We start from the raw sequence: 8,013 nt of genomic DNA, 5'->3' as shown, positions 1-8,013 counted from the left end.
GGCCTAAGATAAGCCAGGTTCTGAGCTGGCCATCAAGAATACAACAGTAGGCTGGGTGCAATGGTTTACGCCTATGATCCCAGCACTTTGGGAGGCCAAGGCGGGTGGATCACCTGAAGCCAGGAGTTTGAGACCAGCCTGGCCACCATGGTGAAACTCTGTCTCTACTAAAAATACAAAAGTAGATGCATGGTGGTATGCACCTGTAATCCTAGCTACTTGGGAGGCTGAGGCAGGAGAATCGCTTGAACCTGAGAGGCAGAGGTTGCAGGGGTATTGCTGAAAAATAATGCTATCAAGAGCAAAAATAGGCCGGGTGTGGCGGCTCACACCAGTAATCCAAGCACTTTGGAGGCCAAGGTGGGTGGATCACCTGAGGTCGGGAGTTCAAGACCAGCCTGACCAACATGGTGAAACCCCGTCTTGAATTAAAAAAAAGAAAAAACTTTAAAAAAAGAGCAAAAATAACCAGGCCAGGTGGATGGCTCCTGCCTATAAACCCAGCATTTTGGGAGGCCAAAATGGGAGGATCATTTGAGCCCAGGATTTTGAGACCAGTATAGGCAACATAGGGAGACTCTGTCACTAAGTAAATAAATAAATGAAAAGAAAAAATAATAATAATAACCAGCATTCACACAGTGTGTATATAAACAAACCGAAATAGCCTGACTGCAGCCAGCCCTCCTTCCTCCACTGTCTCCTCAGCTCACTGACCTGGCAGGGGATGTGAGAAGTGGAGGAAACATTCTGATTTGATGAGCTATACTTTCAGGTGAAAACACTCCATACACTTTAAGGCATGTGTATGGAGTGTTTTCACCTGAAAGCATTTTTTTTGAGACGGAGTTTCGCTCTTGTTACCCAGGCTGGAGTACAATGGCGCGATCTCAGCTCACCGCAACCTCCGTCTCCTGGGTTCAGACAATTCTCCTGCCTCAACCTCCTGAGTAGCTGCGATTACAGGCACTCACCACCATGCCCAGCTAATTTTTTGTATTTTTTTTTTTTTTTTGGGACGGAGTTTTGCTCTTGTTACCCAGGCTGGAGTGCAATGGCGCGATCTCGGCTCACCGCAACCTCCGCCTCCTGGGTTCAGGCAATTCTTCTGCCTCAGCCTCCTGAGTAGCTGGGATTGCAGGCATGTGCCACCATGCCCAGCTAATATTTTTTTTTTGTATTTTTAGTAGAGACGGGGTTTCACCATGTTGACCAGGATGGTCTCGATCTCTTGACCTCGTGATCCACCCGCCTCGGCCTCCCAAAGTGCTGGGATTACAGGCTTGAGCCACCGCGCCCAGCCCAAATTTTTTGTATTTTTAGTAGAGATGGGGTTTCACCATGTTGACCAGGATGGTCTCTCGATCTCTTGACCTCGTGATCCACCTGCCTCGGCTTCCCAAAGTGCTGGGATTACAGGTGTGAGCCACCATGCCCAGCCCACCTGAAAGCATTTCTAATCCCAAGAATCTGAGAGGCAGTTTATGGTTATCAGTCCTGCTCTACAGGTGAGAAAATTGTAGCTCCGAGGGATTAAGTAACCTGGCCAAGGACTTACATCTGGTAAGTGGAGCCCCAGCTCTTGAACCCAGTTCCTCTGACTCCAAGCCCATGTGCTTCATGCAAAAGAGGAGCTATTGGAACTGAACAGAAATGAGTTTCCGGTCCAGCTCTTCATTTTGCATTTGAAGAGGCAGAGGTCCAGAGAGAGAGTAAACGTGCCTTGATTAAAACACACAGCTGAAAACAGAGACTGGAACCTCCAGACTCCCAGCCCAGGACTCTTTCTTTGCATCTAAACAGCAGTCTGATGCCCCGACCCAGGGGGCCAGCCCTGGTGCATATGGAGTTGTGGGATGGTCATGGTGGGCCAGCCTCCTCCCCTTGGCTGCATCCCAACTAGCCCACCCTGCTCTGCACACTCCCTTTTCTGGGGTGACAGCCCAGAGCACCCCTTGAGGTCCCCTCATCAGTGCCCGCCTCTTGCTGGGTGAGAGGCCTTTCATTCAACCAACACGACAAAAATACCTGCTGTGTGCAGGCCCTGCTGGGATGCATCAGGACCTTGGTCTCTGCCCTCTTGGGCTCACAGTGGGAATGAGAAGGAATTGACGAGGACATGGTGCAATCATAGCTGCAAGAGAAACAGTGCAGGTGGCAGAGACGCATGGCAGGGCCCTGAAGCCAGACTTAGGTGGTCAGGGGTAGGGAAGGTTCAGAGAAGGCTTCCCAGAGGAGGTGTCATCTCAGCTGAGCCCTGAAGCCTGAGTGACAAATTAGCTAGGCTGGAGCTGGTAGGGAAGAGCTTTTTAGGATGAGGGAACAGAGGAGAATACAATCCCCAAGGTGAGAAGGCCCCTGCCTGTAGCAGGGATGTCCCAGGTTTCTGTCCTACCAGCTCCTGTCTGTCAGCGCGTAGCATGCTGCTCAGGCTGCAGGTGGCCCGTGAGCAGGAACTGGGTCTCCCTCTGGAAACCCACGTAGGCGAGGGCCTGCTCCTATGAAGGCATCCCACATGGGCAGCTTGTCATCAGCTTTTGCCACCCATGGACTCCTCGTACCTCGTGCCAGAGCCCCTCCCCCTCTCCTGCCACTCTCTTTGCCTGGCATGGGACATGACTGGGCACCATGAGGGGCTGTGCCTGGCTGGTCATGACTGTGGCTGGGGGAAGCTGCAGGTGGATACATTACTCACCTGAGTCTCCTTCCTATCCCAGTCACCAACACCATTAGGCTGTGCCCAGGAAAGCCAAGCTCCTTTCCTGTGGGGACAGGGAGAGAGATGGTGGGTGTGGGGGCGCCACTCCATGAAAGACACTCAAACGCCCCTCTAGCTTAACACCCCAGGTGGGGGAACTAGCAAGAGGCAGCCCCTTCCCCTGGTATGCATTCAGGGTCCTGGTCTCTCACAGACAGATTAAGGGAGATAGAAATGGACCCATCCAAGGCAGAGGTGGGAGCCAGCAGTGTGGTCTGCACTGCTGCAGTCAGGCACCTGCTGGGGCTGCCATGCCTGGCTGGGCTGCCCTTGCCCATGTGGCTTCCAGTCCCACATTCTTGTGCTTTGCATGGAAACCTTCAGATTGAATAATAGCCTGGGGAGGCAAGCTGGTGCTTACCCTTGAATATGATTCAGGTTTTTATTCGGTCTTTCCCTCCAAGGTGACATGTGACGTCACATTCAGGAGGGTCATTGCCCATAGGAACCATATTTCCCATAGGTCCTCTGAGCTCCTCCTGGGGCCCCAGAACTGTGCTCCACGCTGGGGTAAACTGTTCCTGCCCTTGGGGGTGTTCGAGTTAGTGGAGACAGAATTGCAAGTAGATCAAGCCAATAACACGTGCTGGGCACTGAACAGATCTGGGCAGAGGTGGCAGGGGTGGCACTGCAGAGGGCACGAGGTAGCGGGGCAGCAGCAGGGTGAAGCTGGGGTGGGTCCTGAGGGGTGTGAGGTTGGGCAAGATGTGGTTGGAGGGGCATCTCAGTCGGCACAGCAGCGGGAGCAATGGCTGAGTGGCCACAGGTAGCCTGAGGCAGGAGGGGTCGCAGGTGGCTGGGATCAGGGGAGAGCAGGGCTCAGGTTGTCCGTGTGGAGGGGTCTGGCCAGGCCTGCATATTAAATTATTTGGAAAATGAATATTCAGGGCACAGAATGGGACGGTAGATGCATTTGGAGGTCATGACACTAGCCCAGGGAAACAGTGGGGTGAGGGGGTGGAAGTAGAGCAGGCACCACAGATCCTTGGGGCAGGTGAGATTGGCAGGGTTGTGAGGATTGAGGGAGGCTGGCCCCAGGTTCCTGGCTTGGCTGGGAGGTGAGTGTCAGGGCTGGGGTGAACTTGTGGGCTTGGGCACCCCAGTGCTGAAGCTTCCTGTGGATCGGATGGTCCAGGCAGAGGCCTGGCGAGGGGCAGGACCCAGGATGGAGCCAAAATAGGGACAGCAGTGCCAGGCGGAGGAACAGAGGCACAAGGGGTGAGAGCCAGGAGTGCACAGCGCAGAGTCCCAGGCAAAGGAAAAGTGGCAGGATCAGCCGGGGGTGGGGGGTGAGGGTGGGGTGGGGCGGAAGATTGAGTTCCTTGGGGTAAAGGTGGTGCCACCAGGAAGGGCTGGGGACCTGGCTGAGCCATCAGGGTGTGTCAAGTTCTCCTCATGCCCAAGGAAATGCCTGGGGCAAGGATGAGGCCAGGGTGGGCTGAGGACTAATGACAGGCCTGCTGGGGACTCTCCACAGGCAACAAGAGGAAGGACAGAGGACAGTGGCCCACCCTGGCTGCCACCTTGGGCTTTGTGTCCTGAGCGGAGCCCCTGCCTCTGGGCTGGTGGTGAAGGGCAGAGGACAGTCTCCTGCAGGCTTTGGCCAAGCCCATCTGATAGCCACCAGCTCCACTAATAAAGCAACCCTGCTGTGTCCTAGATCTCCACAGCCACCGTGTAATTTAGTGTCCAAACTGGGACACTTTTGAGAGTCAAAGTCATAATTACTCTACAACATAGTAAACTAGGGCTAACCTGGGCATGCTGGGGTCCACGGTCGCCCTACCCTCAGGCATGCAGCAGGGCCCTCTGCTCACACTCTCTCCAGCCATCTGGGACACATTCTGTGACCACTGCCTCCCCTCTCCTGGCCACTGGAGTTGGACCAACGCCCCGGAGCATCTGATCCCTCTTCAGATCCAGGGCTGGGAAATGGGGGTCTCCCTGATTTGTGGTCCTTCTTCCCACACCTTCTGCTTCTCCAAATGACATTTCCCTCTGCAAGGGCACGACAGCTCCCAGAGGAATTCGGTCCTTCCTGTAGCCTTGTGAGGGACAACCTGGAGATACCCCTGCCAGCCCTAGAAAGGAACACAAAGGCCAGACTGGTGTTCGCCGCATGCTCCTACACGGTCCCTGTCCCCTACTGATTAGAGACCCCACCCTCTTGGCAAAATCCTGGGATCCCCAGTCTCCTCCCTCCTGCTTTCCTCGAATTCCAGCAGGCTTCCTGAAGGCCTTTCCCCCACCGTCCCAGCTCCTGCCTTTCCTCCAGCCCTCACCAACACCTGCCTGGAACATCTCGACAGACTCCCACCATGTCTTGTGGTGGGAAACCATCTTTCTCTGGCTACAAGCACAAGCCTCCGGGCCTGAACAAGATGCTAGTCTCCCTTAAAGCAGACAAAACAAGCAAAAGAACAAAACAAACAAGAGACCCTTCAGTGGGAAGGAAAACATGAAAAGAACACAAACATCACTACAGAAGTCAACTTCTCTACGAGAGAATGTTGAACACTTCCTCCACCATCTGACTCCAGAGCAGCTCCCTGCCTCCTCTCCAGCGCCCAGCGCGTCAGCCACTCAGCTGGCCCCTTCTCCTTTGCCAGAATGCCCCTCCTATCTGTGTATTTCTACTGCTTTTCTAAGGCCCCCAGAGCCAGCCAGCCTTGCCCACACCTGAGCTCCCATTACCCTTCCCAGGCCAGGTACAGGGGTGGTTGTGTTTTTCTGCTGCCCATGGCAGTTGCAGGCCAAGGGCCCTGAGCTGTTGTAGATTTGATAGAAAGCAATGAATCAGCTGGTCCTTCCCACTAACTCCTGGCTCTCCAGGAGGACACCCTAGAGGCACAAATGGGATGATTCTGCAGTCCCTGCTAACTCTGAAATTCCCTAATGCTGCAGCTTAAAGTCTTTCAAGGGCACCCACACATTACCCTGCTTTCAAGTCTTTCCCAACTAAAGAGGAAAAGAAACAAACAGAAAACTGTTTTGTTTTTTTTAGATGGGATCTTGCTCTGTCTTCCAGAGTCCAATGACACAATCTCGGCTCACTGCAACGTCCACCTCCCGGGTTCAAGTGATTCTCCTGCCTCAGCTTCCCAAGTAGCTGGTACTACAGATGCACACCACCACACCTGGCTAATTTTTGTGTTTTTCAGTAGAGATGGGGTTTCACCATGTTATCCAGGCTGATCTTGAACTCCTGACCTCAAGTGATCCGCCCACCTTGGCCTCCCAAAGTGCTGGGATTATAGGCGTGAGCCACTGTGCCTGGCCAGAAAACATTTTTTTTAATGTTTCTACGCCAGAAGTTCTCAAAGTATGACCCAAGGATCTCTGGAGGTCCCCAAAATCTTCTCAAGGGTCTGTTTGTCTTTTTCACTCTAATTTCCTCATGAGTGTTCAGTGGAATTTTTCAGAGCCTAAATGATATGTGAACTTGTAACAGATTAAATGCAGGAGTGGGTAAGAATCTGGCTTCTATTAAGTCAGACATTAAAAATATCAAACAATGCCATTCTTTTCACTAAGCTTGTTTGGCAAAATAAAATTATTTTTCTTTAAAAAACATGTCAGCATGTAACGGGTTTATGTTTATTATTATTATTAGAGATGGGTTCTTGCTATGTTGCCCAGGCTAGATTTGAACTCCTGGGCTCAGGTGATCCTCCCTTAATCTCCCAAGTAGCTGGGACTATTGGTGCACACCACTGTACCAGCTTTTTATTTTTTTATTTTTATTTTTAATTTGGCTAATGAATGTTTTAAACTTCTCAATTTCATTTTCTTTTCTTTTTGCTTTTAGAGGCAGGTTCTCACCATGTTGCCCAGCCTGGTCTGGAACTCCTGGGCTCAAGCAGTCCACCCACCTCAGCCTCCCAAAGTGCTGGGATTACAGGCATGTACCACTACACCTGGCTAATTTTTTGTCTTTTTAGTAGAGATGGGGATTAACCATGTTGGCCAGGCTGGTCTCTAACGCCTAGCCTCAAGTGATTCTCCTGCCTCAGCCTCCCAAAGTGCTGGGATTACAGGTGTGAGCCACCGCACCCAGCCTCCACTATAGTAAATGTTAATAACTATATCCCAGATAAACAAAAGCTCTTGGAGTGCTCCACAATTTTTCATTTGTGAAGGAGTCCTGAAACCCCTGCGCCTCCCATGCCCTCAGTTATCCCTCTGTTTCTCTCTCTTCTTAGCAACCACGTTTCCTGAAAGCTGCTCCCCCTCCCACTGGCTCCTCAGCCCTGCCCTGTGGCTTCCATACTGTTCCTGAAATTGCACTCACTGAGGCCTCAGGGACCCCCAGCGTTTCATCCAGTGGCTGCTCTTCCAAGCTCTTTTCCCTTGACCTGACCGCGTTGTGCGCCTCCCGGAAACACCTTCCACCCTGGCGCTCCGCACACTGCCCTCTCCTGGTTCTCCACCTACCTCTCCAGAGCTTGTTCCTGATGCCTCTTCTTGCTTTGCTCAGACCACCGGGGCTGGAATCCTCAGGGACTAACTTTGCCCTGTTCTCCTCTCTCTCCCCTCCCAGGGCTTTTAGCCCTATCTCCGCATCTATGGTTCCCAAGGCTCTAATTTCTCTCCTGACTCCCACACCAACATATCCAGTGACCCTGAACATCCCTGTGGAAGTCATCACTCCCCACATAGGCACCCCTAACTGAAATGCAAGGCTATCTCCTCCCACCCCTTCCAGATCTGCCACGGCCCCAGGAGCCTTGGCCCTACTGTCTCTACCCTCCCTTCACTCTTTTTATCCAACCAGCCACCAAATGCTGTCAACCTCACCCCTAACCCATTCTGCAATCCCTCCCCTGTCCATTCCCACTGGCACACCTTGGCTTGCATCCCCTTCACCTCCCTCTGGCCTCTCTCCTCCAACCTGACTTCAGCCAGCGTTCCCTCTTAAGCACATCTCTGCCCTGCTCAGCATCCACCAGAGACCTCCATTGACCCAGGAGGAATGCCACCCACAGCATGGCACAGCGAAGTTCCCAGGGCCGGCAGTCCTGCCACCTGTCTGGCTCATGTCCCCTGCCCAGGGCCGCTCTGTTCCAGCTGGTCTGACCTTGCCTCCCCTCAGGCACATGCTGTTCCCTTACTCTCTGATCCTCAGAGGCCCCTTCTCAGGTTGCCTCTCCCAGAAAGCCCAGAAGGCCTTCCTGACTGCCCTGCTCAAGTCAGGAGCCCTTTCTGGGTGCTCAAAGCCCTCTTCTCCCATTCCATGCTGAATTGTCACGCTGTTT

The sequence above is a fragment of the Cebus imitator genome, unplaced genomic scaffold (assembly GCF_001604975.1).
Source record: "Cebus imitator isolate Cc_AM_T3 unplaced genomic scaffold, Cebus_imitator-1.0 Scaffold70, whole genome shotgun sequence".
Taxonomy (NCBI): Eukaryota; Metazoa; Chordata; class Mammalia; order Primates; family Cebidae; genus Cebus; species Cebus imitator.
The sequence above is the reverse complement of the archived record's forward strand: the minus strand, read 5'-3'. Positions refer to the sequence as shown.